Below are 21,048 nucleotides of genomic sequence, written 5' to 3'. Positions count from 1 at the left end.
AACACTGTAACCGTCATTTAATCGATGAAAACCAACAAATAGGAGATTGGGTTTGTAAAACTTACTTTCTTATCCTCATTTACGGAGTTGGAGATGCAGTTGGTTCAATTTCTGGTTCAATTTCTGGTTCAATTGGTGGTTGATTTTCAGTTTCTACACCTTCATCTTCAATTGGTTCTTCTTCTTCAATTGATGGATTAGAAGACGATTTGGTTTGCCTAGTCCCTGCTTTTCTTTGTACGAGTCATTATGTGGTTGAGTTTAATGGACGATCAAATTTTTACGAATCGACAATTAATCACGATGATGATTTTTTTTTTTTCGCAGGAGGGGGAAGAGTTCAGCTAGAGGAGGAGGAAGAAGAAGAGATGTTAAGGGAAACTGATATTGATTTTTTAGAAAACTGATTTTAGATTTTTTTATTATGGGTATATAGGTAATTGAACTACCCATAGGGTACCCCTTATAAGGTCACCCAAGATGGGACTATTGTTTTGTATGCCTAGAAAGATTTATGTATCCCCAAAATCAGGGTTCAAAATTATATCTTTATACTCCTGTATCATGTTTTGGGTTTCAACTATTCTTTGTCTGGTGGACATGAAGACTGAAAAAACTCATACAGCGAGTGTTGTCTATCAGCTTCTTCTCTCGTTATCAACGAGATGGGAGTTAAATAACAACAGTGATGCAATTTTTTTGACCTACAACGGTTACTTAATTTTGGTGTTTCACTAGTTGTTAATAAGTATGCAGGTTGAAGGTCTAGCATCTCGGCTCTTGAAAACACCTCTGGAAGTGTAATTTATCGGTTCCTTTGGAAAACCTTTGTAAAACATTGTTTCCAACTTTCCGGGCTGTTATTTTGAATCTATGATATCCATTTTACAACAGTCCATCACAACAAAGTAGAGAGCTTCAAAGGCAGTGTCTAACTTTGGATTCTAGTGGACTCAGATTACACTTCTCTTTTTACTAGCATATGCTTCACCATTCCATGGAAGATGTATTCAATATAGTATTTTATTTCTCATTCCGTGGTTCGTGAAGTCCGATCTGACTATCTTTTTACCTGATTTTACCTGATAGTTCATGTATCCAGATCTTATTTTTATTGATCTTCGAGGTTCTAGTTATATCCAGATCTTATTTTTATTGATCTTCGAGGTTCTAGTTATCTTAGATTGGGAATGAGATAAATATAAATTGCAAAGCCTATTCGTCTCGGACTTTGTGATTCTTGAAGATGGATATGTAAACTCTTTTACGATTTATTTAGATTACTCTTGAGAGGTAGTTAGTAATCCAGGATTCTCAGCTAACTGAGTGTAACTGTTCCGGATTTGTGAAGTTTGTTGGGCTTTGTCTATTGCGAACATATTTCCAAAACTAGATTGAAAGATCAAAAAGGAAATCAAATAGGATTATCTGATAGATGCAGATTGGTATCAAAAGTCTTCACTTAGGTTGAAACAACTCTTAGACTATGAAGGACACTAGATAAGGGAATCAATTACGTGGAACCTTGCAAGGTTCAAGAGACGTAAGAAGCACGACTGTAGCTTAATTGATTGGAGGGTTAATAAATATCTGATGGATTAATAAATCTCTATGATGAGAAAAAGCAGACGGGGGGCCTGAAATGATGCCATATTGACATGTCTGTAATCTCCACTTGTGGAAATTTTCCGACGGTTTTTTAATCTACAACATTATTCTATGGATTGTTCTCAATTTTAATAGTTTTTTCAAAGATTTTTTGATTTAAGTATCTTGCAATGATGAAGTAAGCTCCTTTGTAACTATGTGTGGACATCTGAGATTTTTGTCTATGATTAAACCAATGCTACTCTCCGAGCAAGATTTTTTGTTGAATACATTCTGGTTTATTTTTAGACTTTTCTTAAATATAGCCCACACATTTATTAACCCTATCCCAAAAAGTTTAAGTTAAAAGTGAAAAGCCAAAAGTTAAAATGAAAAACCAAACAACTTTTAATTTTCTACTAACAATCCAATTCCAATCTCCTTTTTACTCAAAATCAACATAAACCCTAATTTTTGTTTGTTAATCATACTTAAAATTGATTATCATTGTTCTTTTAGTATTCTCACAAATTGAACAATTATATATATATATATAAACCCTAATTCTTACTTTTTCCCCAAAACAAAATAAATTCTAACTCTTATTTTTCTCTAAATTTATTTTTTCTTAATCATGATGACATTAAAATTGATGTATATTCTAATTGTTCTCTTAAAAGAACTCCACGACAACATCAATCGAGATGGAATAAACTAAGATTTTGTTCTTTTTCTATGACCATTCTCCTAGAACTCCCTAAACATAATCCATAAACAAAAAAAAAAATCTCTAAGATGATTTATTTCTTCTTCTCAATCATGATTACTTTAAAATTGATTGAGGGTATTGATTATTCTTCAAAAACATTAACTATATCAAATATCTTACAAAAATTTAATCAGACAATTAGCTTTTTTTTTTGTTGACGTTGATTTAATGATTGTCTTATTGTTTTGGGCTATAGATAATAATCATATATAATTTTGTGGGCTATGTGCCATGATTACAAAGGTGTGTTTGGCTAGCTTAAGCACTTATTTTAAATGGGCTATGGTTAATAAATGTGCCGGCTACATTTAAGAGAAGCCTATTTTTACTTCCATATTGTATGATTTGAGTTTAACTTCAGTTGTAAACTGTGGATGTGCGTTCAAAAAAAACAAGTATTGATCTACAATAGACCAAGCAGTGTGGTTGAGTTCATTATTGAATAATGACAATTAGCTGAAGATTTGTTACCTAAAATCTGAATTGTGCCTTCATAACTCAGCTCAATTTTGTTAGCATTTCATATACATGGTATTGAATAAAACAACTTAAAACATCTTAAAATTATACCCACATGGGTACTTGAACATTACTTTACATCATGATATGAACTAGTTCTTTTCAATCTATTGCACAAAGAAAAAATGGGGTTAAAGTCTCATTCTCTGGTAGCCCATTCACTTGGTGTAACAACTGGCATTCCGCTTCTTAAGTCAGAGTTCGACTAGATAGAGTATTAGATACTTCCTTTTGGTTTTTAAAGTAACAGAAGCATTGGTTCATCACCTTCTTCCCGTGGGATCCTATCACTGATCATCTCACTTTGTTATAAATTTTGGCTTAAACACCCTCAGTGTAGTGAACACAAATATACAAGGATCTGCAACTTAAAAACTTTTCAAGTCAACAAAATTAGCTTTCCATGCTCTCAACTAGTGGAAGAATGAAACTTTTGGAGATATTTCAACCTCTATTTCTCAAGTTCAATTTCAACTATAAGCATCTGTGAAGTCAAACTCTGTTCAGCATCACAACATCCTGAGTACACGAACTGGCCCATAGGTATGCATATTCCTATACTTACCTACTCAATACTAAACTATGTAGATACTTATAAGTTATTTTCACAAATACGTGTTTGACATTTCTACAACTCTCATAAACACTTTCAAGAAAGAAATAAAAAAAATCACCAAATCACCCTGTGTTTGTGAATCATGGTTTAAGTCTTGAGTGTTAATGAACATGACTTATGCTTGAACATTCAAAATGCATATTTGCCAACTCGAACCATCATTGCACATGGTTCCAGAACCCTGGACCATAATGTATATTCTTCTGTGTGATTTCAAGGTGGACTTCTCACATGTTTACATGAATTCCTAATACAGATTTCATATAAACTGAGAAAAGTGTTTGCTTGAATCTCAAGTTACCTTAGCTCGAATTCAAAGCTACCTAGAGCCTTGAAAACCTATAAATAGAGAGACTCATGCAACAAGATTTCTCAATCCCTGACACTTTTGTAATTCCCTAGTTGCTTGCTAGAGTCGTCATCTAAAACCTAGGTTCCCTCTGAAAAACATAATTAGGTTACGACTTAAAGACTTCACTTAAGGATTCGTGAAGTCCGATCTGACAATCTTTTTACCTGATAGTTCGTGTATCCGGATCTTATTCTTATTGGTTCTAGTTATCTCAGATTATGAATGAGATAGATAAATATTGCAAAGTTCTATTTGTCTCAGACTTTGTGATTCTTCAAGACAGATATCTAAACTCTTCTATAATTTATTTGGATTATACTTGAGAGGTAGAGTTTGTTTGTTTTCTCCTAACTCAATATTTTTGTGTTTTGAGTCAGATCTGACTCATTTGACTCAAAAATATGAGTCAGTGGTTTATTCCCATGAGTCAGGGGTATTTTATTACCTGACTCAAACGGGTCCGAGTCAGGGGTTAAGTCTAACTCAGATCACGAGTCAGATCTGACTCAAAATCAAAACAAATGGTCTGACATCTGACTCGGACCGAGTCAGATCCAGATCCCAAGTTAGCAGAAAACAAACACACTCGCAGTTAGTATTCCAGGATTCTCAGCTAACTGAGTGTAACTGTTCCGAATTCGTGAAGTTTGTTGGGATTTTTCTATTCCAAACATATTTCCAAAACTATATTGAAAGATCAAAAGGGAAATCAAATAGGCTTATCTAATAGATGCAGATTGGTATCAAAAGTTTTCACTTAGGTTGAAATAACTCATAGACTATGAAGGACATCAACTAGGGGAATCAATTGCGTAGAACCTTGCAAGGTTCAAGAGACGTAAGGAGCACGAATATAGATAAATTGATTGGATGGTTAATTCGGTCTCAATTATTTTCTATTCTGAAGTTTGATAGTAGGCTAGTGTTTTTAGTGGATTAACACAGTTTGGTGCTCAAAGCTGGACGAAGTTCCGGGGTTTTTCTGTAGATGCAGTTTTCTCGTTAACAAAACTTATAGTGTCATGTGTTTTCCCTTTTCCGCATTATATTGTTTTATCTTTGTAATATGAATAACACAAGTAGTACGTAATCAATCTAGATAGTCTAAGTCCTTATTAATTGACATCAAATACAAGATTCAATCTTGTTGAGTTTGAAAAAGCGGGGGTATAACAACCACACCCAATATTTCGATTAGCAATATTTCTATTATCTTGTTAAGTCCTTATTTCGATTAGCAATATGTATGGACTAACTCCAATATACTTTCAAGAGAATCAACTAGACTCAATCTTAATAGAGTATATCAAAGAGTTATATTCTCTTTCTCGATTCAATTCTTACTAAAGAAAATAGAAATATGCAAGTCTAATTGAATACAAGAGAAATCACTTGAACGGTACCAAAGACCAATGTTCAAGTATCAATCAATATAAATCAACAACCAAAGGTTGGATATTCTAATTGATTGATTCAAACGCACAACCTATGATATTTCAATTATATAACAAAATATAATGCGGAAAAGAAATAATACCGACACCAGAAGTTTTGTTAACGAGGAAACCGCAAATGCATAAAAACCCCGGGACCTAGTCCACATTGAACACACACTATATTAAGCCGCTATAGACACTAGCCTACTCCAAGCTAACTTCGGACTGGACTGTAGTTGAACCCCAATCAGTCTCCCACTGATCTAAGGTACAGTTGTACTCCCTACGCCTCTTATCCCAGCAGGATACCTCGCACTTGATTACCTTAGATGATCTCACCCACAACTAAGAGTTGCTACGGCCCAAAATCGAAGACTTTAATAAACAAATCTGTATCACACATAAAAGTATGCGATAATAGATAAATCCGTCTCCCACAGAAATACCTACGATTTTTGTTCTGTCTTTTGATAAATCAAGGTGAACAGGAACCAATTGATAAATTATATTCCCGAAGAAAAACTTAGTATTATCAATCACCTCACAATAATCTTAATCGACGCGGCGAAAGAAGATATTGTGGAATCACAAAACGAAGAGATGATGATGTTTGTGATTACTTTTATATCATGCCTATCGGAGATATCAATCTCAATCCAATCTTTACGATTGTACTCATACGATAGAAATAACAAGATCAGATCACACAACTACGAGAAAGTAGTATCGGTCTGGATTCATAATCCCAACGAAGTCTTCAAGTCGTTTACCTACAGGCTCTCAAAGAAACCTAAGGTTAAAGGAGAATCGACTCTAGCTTATACAACTAGTATCACACAAGAGGTGTGGGGATTAGGTTCCCCCTTATATAGTCTATCAAATCAGGGTTTGCAATCAATGTTAGCTTAGTAACAAAGCATTCAATATTCACCGTTAGATGAAAACCTGATTAGGTTCAAGCTAATATCTTTCAACCGTTGATCGAAAACTTAGCTTGTTACACACAAATGAAATGCATGTTTTAGGTTTATGTAACGGTACCCAAACATGTACATTTGTTGGTTCAACAATAATTAACCAAATGGTTATCCATATGAGCACTTTCATATCAACCATATTCTTCTTCACCATAACTAGTTCAAATGACTCAAATGAACTAGTTAGAGAGTTGTTCGATTGCTTAGATCTTATAGAAGTATACAAGACACAATCGAAGCAAAAACGATTTGATTCACTCGAATCGATTCATGAACTTTATAGCCACGGTTTGCAAATTTCATTCCTTAGTTTATATAAGTATAAGTTCACAAATAATCGTCTTTAGAAATAACCAACTCAAGTACGCGGACTTAAGTACCCGGAAAGAGTTTAAACTCCAGCAGATTTTCTCGAGATGAGAACCTCCGACAGTTCGCGGACTCTTGTTCCGGTTTTCCTGATCAACAAAGTACGCATACTTTGGTTCAAGGAATAAATACTTATACATATATGTGTCGCCACATAATGCTTATATCCAACATTGGTTATATAATATAAACTCTCATTTCAATCATTGAAACATTCTTAGAGGACGTTATATAGTTGTTATTCACAAACCATTTTTCGTCAAAGCCATTTTCAAGTGATTGAAACTTAACATAACTTTCGTCACTAGGTAAAGATGAACTTGTCCAAAGCGAAAGCTTACCAACACATATTTCGAGAAATAGATAAGCGAGATAAACTCGGCTTGAAATAACAAATGTGTATAATCAAAGTCTATATAGCAAAATGACTTTTGTCTCGAGATAAGAGATAGAGTAGATAGACTTTTGAGTGATAGATAAGTTCAAGTCTCCACATGACTTTTAGTCGATGAAGTTACACCAGTTCCTCGAGTAGTCATTCGTCTTGTATGATGATCTCCATGGAGTTCTTGAGCTCAACTATACTTTCTATCCTAGTCCGAGACTTAGCTATAGTAGACTATAAATCAAGACTTATAGTTTTGATCATTAACATTGACGAACATGCTTGAGATAGCAACGTATGCGAGTTCGAGCGAGAAGTGCTCTAACAATCTCCCCCTTTGTCAATTTTAGTTACAAAACTATAAATACATATGGAATACAAAAATAAATAAATAAATTTTTGTAGCTCCTATTCCACATGCCTAATCTTCAACATTACTCGAAATCTTCGTCACTTCCAAGTACTCCAATGATTCCAAAGGTTGTAAGTTTAGCATCATTGTTGTTGAAAATCCGTAGCTATAACAATGAAAAAACAGAATTCTCAATCATTGTTATCCAGTGCCATAGTATCATTATGCAACATCAAAGTTCAATTGTATCATAACTTCGACAACAATACTATGGTGATATGTATCACTCCCCTTAGTCAATACTCCATCTCTCATGAAAACCACTCCCCCTTACATAATGATCCGAAAACCATATGTATTTGTAGTGTGAACTACACATTAATTCTCCCCCTTTTTGTCAATAAAATTGGCAAAGGTACAAGAATGGGATCCTAATGAAAATTTCCATAGAGACATTTCATGACCAAAAGCAAGCACGTATCAACTTATTTAGATGCAATCATATAGCCGAAGCTAAATGCTTTCATCAAGGAGTTTATAAAGATACAAGATAACTCTTATAATATTCCACAGCCGCACTCCCCAAAAATATTTGGCCATTAAGCACAAGTTCAATTAAGAACTCTCCCCCATAAAATGTCATTCCCGAAAGAACAACAAGAGCGACCTTAATTTCGAGAGAAAAGTAGGATTTCATTGGACATAACAAATCACATAAGAATATTAATTTGAATCCAAATATACTCAATTAAATTAACCACAAGAAAACCCATGATTAATTCAATCGGAATACACAACTAAATTACCACAAGAGTGTGATCAATTTAATTGGTCATACTCAACATAAGTGAACTTACGGAGCCTCATAGTATATACATAAAATATGGATCAGGGAAGATCAATACTGCGGAATAGACAAGGATTCATTCTATTTTCCATCACCATTTACACAATGACATAAAATAGACATAATCCTCGTAAGCAAAAGTTCATCCTATCTTCCATCAATAATGACATAATAGGCTTCAAACTTTTGTGATGTCAAAATCTCTTTCATTCTTTTATCAATACATGCATATCGACTTACGAAAGACTTAACTTTTGACAAGGTATGTGACAATCATAGTTCACGGACGCAAACACACGTATCCCATAACATATTGCAATATATAAAACCATAAAGACTAATACTGCAAAAATCATCTTCCAAACAATTTTAGAATTTAAATGAATAAACCTAAAAACATGAAGATGAAAACGTTGGACATAGCAATGTGTTATCACAATAATGGCTATTCCAAACTCTAGTTATTCTTCTAAATAAAACAAAAAAGAAAATTTACTAAATGTTAATACCTTTGAAGAATTCTTTATTGTACCCGAACTCCTTGTCGTCAACAGTCATTGGGACATAAGGTTCATGAAGATAAGATTTAATATCAATAAACCTTATTGACTGATGTCGATCCAGGGCCTTCTGAATCTCATGAGTCTTAAACACAAAAGCCTTTATTTGTTGAATATCCTTTTGCGTCTCCTTCAACACTTCAAGAACATCAAAAAACTTCTGAGAATTTGAAGGAGCGGCTCTTGGCTTCCTCACATTCATTCTTTTTTTTTTCAAAGTTGAAGGCAACGGAGATTTCTCTTTTTCCTTCATGATTGATGGCTTGATAATCATATCAACATCTTTTCTATCAGAAGACATAATGCTTGGAGTATCCATAAACGTATGGGTTTGTGAGAGGAAATCACAATCTCAACAAGTATCTTAAGATAAAAGAAGTTTTAGGGAAGGAAAAAAGGAATGTGGGTTTAACCTTTAACAGGTTCGTGCACGCACAACTCTGAAACCTATAGAGAGTAGAATTGTCGAGAATAACCCTCCTTCATTGATAGACAGGGAATCCAAAAAAAAAAACTAAGAAAAGAAGAAACCAAACTTTTCTTAAAGCCTGAGAGGTACACAATCTTGTCTCTTTTGATCAGGCACATGAGACAAGATAAATCAACACAATCAAGTTGTGTTGCAGTGAACAACAATTTGTCCACCATGTTCCTCCTGAGAGGAATCCACGGACCTCTGTCTATCAAAACGATTTGACCATATTTTCTTCTCTAATGGTCTTGTTTTGTCTTTGGAACTAACTTCTTAGACGAAGATAAAATCTTACATACCTCAACAGTCTTCTGCGCGAGTTTAAGCTTGTTTGCTAATCGATTTGCTCTTCGTTGAAGTTTGTTGACATGTCTCGATTTGTGTTTATACTTGTAACATTTTGATAGTTCATGACCCTTGAGTGAACAATATGAGCATGTCAATCTTGAATATAATTCAGGCATCTGAGATGTGCAAGCATCTAGACACAAGGTGGAACCTGAAATATCATACATAGAATTTCCAAATAAGGGGTCAATTTTATCTTCCAGATTAGTTGAGTTTTCTTATAAAAGAATATCAAGATTGATGTGTGTATTGCTACAATTATCAAACTCAATATTTTCACAAAGAAGTGCAACGCTCGAGTTTTCGTCTTCATTAGAATCATAGCTGTCAGACATTTCATCAAGAGTTGCAAGAGGACTTTTGTTCCCAGTGTATTTCTTTCGATTTGGACACACATTTGCAAAATGACCAAAACTTTTACACTTAAAGCACTGAGGCATATCCTCGACATCAGTTTCATCAATATCCCTATTTTTTAGGAGGATCACGATTATGAGGTTTATCTGGTGACTTGAATTTATCTCTGAAAAACCGTTTACTTCTCTTCAAAAGAAGATCTCTCAACTGTCTTGTGATCAACGAGACTGACTTGTCAAGATCTTCATCCGATGAATCATCCTCAGAAGGATCATCTTTAGAGATATAAACACTTTTACTTTTATCAAGTAATTTAGTGTTCTTCTGTGCTTTGAAAGCAACATCCTTACTAGACTTGGATGTATGCTCATGATCAAAGATCTCTAGCTTCCCAACCAAAGTATTTCTGGAAAGCGTTGCGAGATTATTTCCTTCAACGATGGCATGCTTCTTAGAATCGTATCTAGATGGTAGCGATCTGAGAATTTTCATCACAATGTCCTTTTCAGGAATAGTCTTACCCAATGCAAAAAGTGCATTAATAATTTCAGAGACTTTGTGATTTAACTCATCAAACGTTTCTTCATCTGCCATACGAAGGTTTTCCCAATAAGAACTAAGGTTTTGAAGCCTAGATTCTTTTTCATTGGTATTTCCTTCAAATACGGTTTATAAGATATCCCAGGCATCCTTAGACTTTGTGTACATAGTCACATGATGCTGAAGGTCTGGGGTAATGGAATGTATAATAACATTTAAGCCGTCAGAATTATGCTTTGCAGCAAGAATTTCTTCTGGGCTATATCTATCTATATCCTTCGGTATAGATACATCGCCTTCTGTATTAACCAGAGGATTATATCCATTAACAACACGTACCCATGTTTGAAAATCACGAGCTTGAAGAAAAGCACGCATATCAATTTTCCACCATAAGTAGTTTGAGTCATCGAAAACTGGTGGTACGTTTATGGAGATAGAATTCCTGTCCATAGAGTCAGATCGCTAAAAAACCCGACTTATAAGGTCTTTAATGTGTTTGCCTATCTGATACCCATTGAAAAAGCGGGGGTATAACAACCACACCCAATATTTCGATTAGAAATCTGTATGGACTAACTCTAATATACTTTCAAGAGAATCAACTAGACTCAATCTTAATAAAGTATATCAAAGAGTTATATCTCTCTTTCTCGATTCAATTCTTACTCAAGCAAATAGAAATCTGCGAGTCTAATTGAATACAAGAGAAATCACTTGAACGGTACCAAAGACCAATGTTCAAGTATCAATCAATGTGAATCAACAACCAAAGGCTGGATATTCTAATTGATTGATTCAAACGCACAACCTGTGATATTTCAATTATATAAAAAAATATAATGCGGAAAAGAAATAACACAGACACCAGAAGTTTTGTTAACGAGGAAACCGCAAATGCAAAAAAACCCCGGGACCTAATCCAGATTGAACACACTATATTAAGCCGCTACATACACTAGCCTACTACAAAATAACTTCGTTCTGGACTGTAGTTGAACCCAAATCAATCTCACACTGACCCAAGGTACATTTATGCTCCTACGTCTTTGATCCCAGCAGGATACCACATACTTGATTCCTTTAGCTGATCTCACCCACAACTAAGAGTTGCTACGACCCAAAGTCGAAGACTTTAATAAACAAATATGTATCACGCAGAAAAGTCTACGGTAATAGATAAATACTTCTCCCACATAAATACCTACGAGTTTTGTTCCGTCTTTTGATAAATCAAGGTGAACAGGAACCAATTGATAAACCAGACTTATATTCCCGAAGAACAACTCAATATTATCAATCATCTCACAATACTCTTAATCGACGCAACGAAAGAAGATATTGTGGAATCACAAACGATGAGACGAAGATGTTTGTGATTACTTTTATTCTTTCCTTTCGGAGATATCAATCTCAATCCAATCTTTACAATATACTCGTACGATAGAAACAGCAAGATCAGATCACACAACTACGAGAAAGTAGTATCGGTCTGGCTTCACAATCCCAATGAAGTCTTCAAGTCGTTAACTTACAGGGTCTTGAAGAAACCTAAGGTTAAAGGAGAATCAACTCTATCTTATACAACTAGTATCACACAAGGGGTGTGTGGATAAGGTTTCCCAGTTGCTAGAGTTCTCCCTTATATAGTCTTTCAAATCAGGGTTTGCAATAAATGTTAGCTTAGTAACAAAGCATTCAATATTCACCGTTAGATGAAAACCTGATTAGATTCAAGCTAATATCTTTCAACCGTTGATCGAAAACTTAGCTTGTTACACACAAATGAAATGCACGTTTTAGGTTTGTGTAACCGTACCCAAACATGTACATTTGTTGGTTCAACAATAGTTAACCAAATGGTTATCCATATGAGCACTTTCATATCAACCATATTCTTCTTCACTATAACTAGTTCAAATGACTCAATTGAACCAGTTAGAGATTTGTTCAGTTGCTTAGATCTTATATAAGTATACAAGACACAATCGAAGCAAAAACGATTTGATTCACTCGAATCGATTCATGAAATTTATAGCCACGGTTTGCAAATTGCATTCCTTAGTTTATATAAGTATAAGTTCACAAATAATCGTCTTTAGAAATAACCAACTCAAGTACGCGGACTAAGTTCGCGGACTTAAGTACCCGGAAGGAGTTTAAACTCCACCAGATTTTCTCGGGATGAGAACCTCCGACAGTTTGCGGACTCTTGTTCCGGTTTTCCTGATCAACAAAGTACGCATACTTTGGTTCAACGAATAAGGACTTATACATATATGTGTTGCCACACAATGCTTATATCCAACATTGGTTATATAATATAAACTCTTATTTCAATCATTGAAACATTCTTAGAGGACGTTATATAGTTGTTATTCACAAACCATTTTTTGTCAAAGCCATTTTCAAGTGATTGAAACTTAACATGACTTTCGTCACTAGGTAAAGTTGAACTTGGCCAAAGCGAAAGCTTACCAACACATATTTCGAGAAATAGATAAGCGAGATAAACTCGGATCGAAATAGCAAATGTGTATAATCAAAGTCTATATAGCAAAACGACTTTTGTCTCAAGATAGGAGATATAGTAGATAGACTTTTGAGTGATAGATAAGTTCAAGTCTCCAAATACCTTTTAGTCGATGAAGTTCCACCAGTTCCTTGAGTAGTCCTTCGTCTTGTATGATGATCGCAATGGAGTTCTTGAGCTCAATTACACTTTCTATCCTAGTCCGAGACTTAGCTATAGTAGACTAGAAATCAAGACTTATAGTTTTGATCACTAACATTGAAAAACATGCTTGAGAAAGTAACGCATGCGAGTTCGACCGAGCATTGCTCTAACAGAGTTCATATCTTGAAAGATATAAATCACAAGTTTCATACTTGTTAGAATTCAGATCCTCTTGATTCAGATACGACTATATTCTTGGATATTAATTTGTGAGATCGTCCAAGAACTCTTATACATAATCAGGTTCACAGAATTTATGTCTAGACATATTGATTGTGGAAGAGAAACAAAAAAACTCTATATACATATTTTTCAAGGATCTTTGATTCAAATCTACTTGCAATTATATTAGGTTTTTCCCACACAGGTTGCCAAAAGAAAAATTTGGTGGTTTACTTGGTACCTTCTCATTTTTAGTTACTAAAGCATTTTATCAGAGTTATCTACATGTCAGAAAATTATCGACTACCGTTGCTAAGTTATTTTTATAACAAATGTAAGTATCATTATTTTTTTTAAACGCCGACAACCAGTTTTGGGGTTTTTTTATGCCAATCACAACTTTAGAACCCAAAATATAATCAAAAAAATATAAAATAATTGGGTATCCCTAGCCAAATGAAAATTATGCTGTCAATATATGAATTTATTTCCCCATAAACTAAAACTCTGATGCGAGCCTTGACCTAATAACATATTAAAAAAAAAACATATTTCAAATTCGCCTAAAGGACCCAAATAAGTTAAGATGCCCTTGAGTGCATGTTGTGGGCTATTTGGAGAGGTAGAAATGCATTGATTTTTGAGCAAAACCTCTTAACATCTAATCTGTTACAACATATTGGATGTACTTGTTCAATATGTTTTGTTATCATGAGGAAGATAATGTTGTTCACTTCTCAGTCCCAGCTCAGAATTTTACTTCCCCCGGATAGGACTCAACAATGGAGCTCACATTCAACAGATATAATGAAGATAAATGTATATGCAACGTGTTGGATCCTCATGTGCTTATGTGGATAGGAATCGTGATGGAAAATACTTACTGCACAAGCTGAAGCTGCCAATAATTAGAGCCCTTTAATTGTTGAAGTACCAGGATTTTCGCTTGCTCTTACACTTGCAACTGAAATAAGTTACGACAATATTCTCATTTTAGGTTATGCTCATTCAGTGGTCTTAACTCTAAATGGTGAAATCTCCAAAGTTCTTTGGAGACTTATTCAGTATATTGACCAAATCAAGCAGCTGGTTGGCCAGTTTGATCTAGTGGTGTTTTCTTATATTCTGCAAGACGCAAATGCAGTTGCTCATCTACTCATTATTTATGGCGCCAGACATAATATTAACCATTGTTGGGTATCTTCCCATCATCCTTGTATTTTTTCTAATCTTCTTATGGAGGAGAGTGTTTGATTTATTCTTTATTTTTTCAGTTTGTTTTATTGTTGTTAGAGCATTGCTCGGTCGAACTCGCATGCGTTTCTATCTCAATCATGTTTGCTAATGTTAGTGATCAAAACTATAAGTCTTGATTTCAAGTCTATTATAGCTAAGTCTCGGACTAGGATAGAAAGTGTAGTTGAGCTCAAGGATTTCATGGCGATTCATCATACAAGTAGAAGAACTACTCAAGGAACCGGTGGAACTTCTCGACAAAAAGGTATGTGAAGACTTGAAATTATCTATCACTCAAAAGTCTATCTACTCTATCTCATACTCTTTGAGACAAGAAGTCGTATGCTATATATATAGACTTTGATTATACACATTTGGTATTTTGAGCCGAGTATACCTCGCCTATCTATATCTCGAAATATGAGTTGGTAAGATTTTCGCTTTAACCAAGTTTATCTTTACCATGTGACGAAAGTCATGATATGTTTCAATCATCTTGAAAATTGCTTTGACGAGAAATGGTGTAACAACTATATAACGTCCTCTAAGAATATTTCAATGATTGAAATGAGAGTTTAGATTACATAACCAATGGTGGACATAAGCATTGTTATGGAAACACATTTATGTATAAGTCTTATTCCTTGAACCAAAGTTTGCGAACTTTTTTGATCAAGAGAACCGGAAGAATGGCGTGAGCCAAGTCCGCAAACTCAGTCCGCGAACTACCGAAGTTCTCAAACCCAATAATTTCTGCTGGATTTGACAAACTACTTGCGTGAAACTAAGTCCGCGAACTCAGTCCGCGAACCGGAGAAGTTCTCATACCCGAGAATTTCTGCTGGAGTTTGTAAACTCTGCCCGGTAACTTAAGTCCACGAACCTAGTCTGCGAACTTGAGAAGGTTATATATCTGAAGATGATTTCTAAACTTAAACTTAAAAAGACTAAGGAATGCATTTTACAAACCGTGGCTATAAAAGTTCATGAACCGATTCAAGTGAATCAAATCATCTTTGCTTCAATTGTGTCTTGTGTAGTACATGAGATTTCATTGCAATTGAACAACTCTCCAACTAGTTCATCTTGAAGTCATTTGAACTAGTTATGGTGAAGAAGAACATGGTTGATATGAAATTCTCATATGGCTAACCATTTGGTTAACTATTGTTGAACCAACAAGTACGATTAACAAACCTAGAAGCGTGCATTGTCAAGTGTGTGTAACAAGCTAAGTTTTCAATCTAACGGTTGAGAAATATTAGCTTGAATCTAAATCAGGTTTTCATATAATGGTGGATATTGATTGCTTTGTTACCAAGGTAACTTAATTGCAAACCCTGATTTGAAAGACTATATAAAGGAGACATCTAGTATTGTGCAAAACTAATCCCCACACCTCACGTGTGATACTAGTTTGCATACTAGAGCCGGTTCTCCTTTAACCTTTTGTTTTCTTCTTCTAAAACCAGGTTAACGACTTAAAGACTTCATTGGGATTATGAAGCCAGACCGATACTACTTTTATCGTAGTTGTGTGATCTGATCTTGCATCTTATATCGTACGAGTACAATCAGATTGGCTTAAGATTGATATCTCCGATAGGCAAGATATAAAAAGTAATCATAAACATCTTCGTCTCATTTTTTGTGATTCCGCAACATCTTGTTTCGCTACCATACTATTAAGATTGTTGTGAGGTGATTGATAACTCTAGGTTGTTCTTCGGGAATATAAGACCGGATTATCAATTGGTTCCTATTCACCTTGATTATTATCAAAAGACGGAACAAAACCTTTAGGGTTTATCTGTGGGAGACAGATTGATCATTTGATAGACTTTTCCGTGTGAGACAGATTTGTTTATTGTCAAAGCCTGCGATTTTGGGTCGTAGCAACTCTTAGTTGTGGGTGAGATCATCTAAGGGAATCAAGTGCGCAGTATCCTGCTGGGATCAGAGGCTTAGGGAGTACAACTGTACCTTGGATCAGTGGGAGACTGATTGGGGTTCAACTACAGTCCAGTCCGAAGTTAGCTTGGAGTAATCTAGTGTCTGTAGTGGCTTAGTACAGTGTGTATTGAATCTGGACTAGGTCCCGGGGTTTTTATGCATTTGCGGTTTCCTCGTTAACAAAATTTCTGGTGTCTGTGTTATTTCTATTTCCGCATTATATTTGTTTATATAATTGAAATAATACAGGTTGTGCGTTTGAATCAATCAATTGGAAATCCGACCTTTGGTTGTTGATTGATATTGATTGATCCTTGGATATTGGTTTTTGGTACCATCCAAGTTATTCCTTGTATTTGATTAGAACTCGCAGTTCTTGATTGAGTAAATCAAATCAAGAAGAGAGATATAAACTCGTTGATATACTTTTAATTGATTGAGTCTTGTTAATTCTCTTTAAATTATATTCGAGTTTGTCCATACATATTGCTAAGCGAAATATTGGGTGGTGTTGTTAGACCCCCGCTTTTTCAATTGTCTGTTAACGGTCTTTCTTACAACTCTCGATCAAAAAAGAATGAGTAATGGATCGTCTAGCAATGGTCTTTATTTTAATGCAAAATAAAGTTTATTACTCTTAAACTGAAAGTACATGAATCATCTCAACATCAACTTGTTGAGATATAATGTTTGGACAGGCCAACTTCCACAATTTAGAAATTTTGAATTTTCTAGCATGTTTAGCCAGAGAATCCGCCAATTTATTGTAATATCTACTAATATATACCAGATATTAAAATCATTTAAATAAACTTTTTATCTTATCATTCTGGCAAGATAACCTTGTGTTTTCTCCACAGCTGCCACATTTTGCGAATCAGTTTCCACTTTCAAATGTTGTATTCCAAAACTTGTTGCCCAACGAACTGCTTCTAATATAACATCACATTCAGCCTTCTCTGGATATAGATATCCATTCTAGTAGATGCATCTTGAGGATTGATAGGCACTTGCAAAATTTCTAGTAATTAGACCAATACCACTTTCCTTAAACTTCAATTTAAAAGATATGACAACATATCGAAATAAAACATTTAGAAGGCGATATCTAGCTAGTTGGTATTTCTTATGATCAGATTATCATTTTTATATATTTTGAAAACCTGTATTGAGACAATTGATGATATAAGACTTGTATCTTCCTTATTGTACTGACTAGATTCGGCTTAGTGTACACATCTACACATTTCCTTCAGACTTCCCAACGAGCCACTGCAACCTGGATAATCCATTTATCATCTAGAAAGGGGTCAAAATTTGTCTCTGTGAACCAACTTGAAATCCATAAATGAGTGTCATTCAATACTTTCATTGATGTGCTGCTACCAGGTAATGACATGAACACTGCTCGTATGAATGAATAGTGCATAAGGATATGATATGTGGTTTCATAGCCTTGACTACAAAATGCACTTGTTGATATTTGTCCAACAAATTTGCTCACCAAAATTTCACTAGAAGGAATAGTACGAGAAATACATTTTCATATGAAATGCTTGATCTTGGGCATTATTCTCAGACTCCGAAGATTCTTCCATATCTTCTCATTTATACTACTTTGTTGTTGGTTTTGTTTTAAATGCACCAATTAATGATAAGAAGACTTTTACCGTGAAAATACAATTTCTAGTTAAGGTCCACACCAACCTGTCTTCATAATTGACTGGAATTCTGATTCTCAAGATATTCCTTGCAATCTCCTCTTTAAACAAGGAATTAACTATACTAGTTTTCCAAGTTCTGAAGTCTTAATTCATAAGATGGGAAACCATAGTATACTGCTGAGGTTCAGTGATGGCTTGTTCTTTAGGAGCTGGTGGATGTTGCATGTTTGAGACCCAATTGGCATCCCAAATTTTGATTATTTTTTGTCCTTTTCCAAGCTGCCATACATATATTATTTTTCAAAACGCAGAGGTACCAAGATACACCACCAACTTTTTCTTAGAAAATATGTATGGGCAAACTCAACACAACTCCGAGAGTAAAAATTCAATCAAGGAAAGTGCCTAGAGTTATATCCATCTCTCTCTTTCTCTTGTTGTTAGAATGTTTACAGAATCGAATCTGTGAACCTAACTTTCAAAGAGAGTTCTTGGACGGTACCAAAGACCAATATCCAAGGATCAATCAAGTCTTTTCCAACTAACAAGGTCGAACCTAGCTACTGTGATTGATCAACGCAGAACTTGTGATATTTCAATTATAAAGATAAACAATACAATGCGGAAAAGAAATAACTCAGACACTAGAAGTTTTGTTAAAGACGAAACCGCTAATGAAGAAAAACCTCGGTACCTAGTCCATATTGAACACCACACTGTATTAAACCACTATAAACACTATCTTAATACCAATTAACTCTGGAATGTAGTTGAGCCTTAAAAGGAAATCCACCGATTGAGGTACATTCACACTCATTATGCCTCTTGAATCTCGCAAGACTCTGCGCAATTGATTCCCTTAGATGACGTCACCAACAACTAAGAGTTGCTTAAACCTAAATTGAAGACTTTAAACCAAATCTGCCTCCCATAGATTAAGCCTATAATTGATTTCCTGATTTACGATCTAAACGGATGATCAGATCAAACGATAGGTCCAGGTGATGGAAATCGATAGCAACTTAGACAAAAGTATGGCTATCTTCATCCGGACTTATGCAACCCGAAGTGCAACTTAGATTATTATTCACCTCACAAGTATAAAACTTGCGGAATCAACAAAGTATGAGATGAAGAGACTTTGTTGATTACTATCTATCTTGATCGTTGGAGCAAGCTTTACAAATAATCAAGATCAGGATACTCAAGTTATCAAGATAAAAGATAACTGGACCTGGCTCCACGAATACTTGTGAAGTCTTTATAGTCGTTAAACCCTAAAAAGGGTTTCTGGAGAGGACGACTCTAGAAACATCTAGGACACACCAAAAAGTAGTGTCGGGATTCAAAGATCCAAGTTGTCAAGAGTTCCCCTTATATAGACTTCAAATCCTAGGTTGCTTTAGGTTTAAGCTAAGATAGCTTTGGAACCAAGCAAACAATATCCACCATTAGATGAAAGCTTTGAATTTTAATCAGATATACAAGATATACACTATGGTTAGGTTAACCGTAACCGTACCGTGTATAAAGAATATGTTCAACATGGTTAGCCGAAACTAGCCATGTGAATTAAAAGCTTAACGCTCATCTTCACTAAGACATTAAAATTGAGTCACAATCATGTGACCAATTGAGTCTATTGTTAACTGGAGAAAAGATCAAATGCGAATTATTTCATAGAAATAATTTAATCGCAATTGAATCATGATCGGCATAGTTTGTAGATGTACAAAGTACAATTACTTGAACCGTTCTTGAATCAACCGAGTCACAGGTGCGTGAACCAGTTTGTAATGCAATTACCGAGTTCTGGAGTCTACAAAACTTTTCAGTTCATAATCCGGTTTGCACACTTATGCAATTACCTAGTTCCGTACTCTACAGAAATTTTCAGTTCACGTACCGGTTTGCAAACTTTAGACCTTTGCCGGTTCCGGAGTTCACAGAAAATTCAGCTTGCCTACCGGTTTGGGTACTAAACTGTATCTAGAACATAAAAATGTTTTGGTTCGGTACCGGTTTGATTATTTTAACCTGGTTGTCTTATCGTAGTTCCACAATTGTTTGTATATGAATATTGTTAGAGCACTTCTCGGTCGAACTCGCAAGCGTTGCTATCTCAAGCTTGTTTGTCAATGTTAGTGATCAAAACTATAAGTCTTGATTTCTAGTCTACTTATAGATGTCTCGTACTAGGATAGATTGTGTAGTTGAGCATTGGACTTCACGGCGTTCATCATTGAAGACGAAGAACTACTAAGGCGAGCTTTTGGAACTTCATCAACAAAAAGGTATGTGGAGACTGAAACTCATCTATCACTTGGAAAGTATATTTCTACTATATCACCTATATTGAGACATAAGTCGTGTTACAATACAGTTTTCTATTATACGCATTTGAGATTTCGAGCTGAGTTTAACTCGCTTACATATTTCTCGAAATATGTGTTGGCAAGCTTTCGCTTCGACCAAGTTCATCTTGATCATGTAAAAATTTCGGAGTAACATCTTACATGGTTTGTGTGATACAATCATTTGATGTAGACTTGGAATGTTTCGTTATGATTATTTCAATAACTTGAAAATTGCTTTGATGCTAATAGCGTGTGAAAACGTCTATTGTCATCCTCTAAGAAAGTTTCAATGATTGAAATAAAGACTTTAGAACACTTAACCATTATTGGATTGTGACATGTTGTGTACTCTTGCACATATATTGTCCATGTCTGGGAACCATAGTATGCGTACCTGTTGGTTTGAGAAGTCCGGGAACCTAAGTATGTGAACCCGTACGCGTACTGGTGTAA

General features: G+C 34.9%; 1 non-coding gene across 1 annotated transcript; it reads left to right on the top strand.

Moving 5' to 3' along the window:
* The first annotated feature begins 586 nt into the window (after positions 1-586).
* Positions 587-692, top strand: LOC113292275. Its single transcript, XR_003331760.1, has one exon. It is a non-coding gene; the product is annotated as a small nucleolar RNA snoR97 (small nucleolar RNA).
* Positions 693-21,048: the final 20,356 nt, after the last annotated feature.

This window comes from Papaver somniferum, chromosome 6 (assembly GCF_003573695.1).
Source record: "Papaver somniferum cultivar HN1 chromosome 6, ASM357369v1, whole genome shotgun sequence".
Classification (NCBI taxonomy): domain Eukaryota; kingdom Viridiplantae; phylum Streptophyta; class Magnoliopsida; order Ranunculales; family Papaveraceae; genus Papaver; species Papaver somniferum.
The sequence above is the reverse complement of the archived record's forward strand: the minus strand, read 5'-3'. Positions and strand labels throughout refer to the sequence as shown.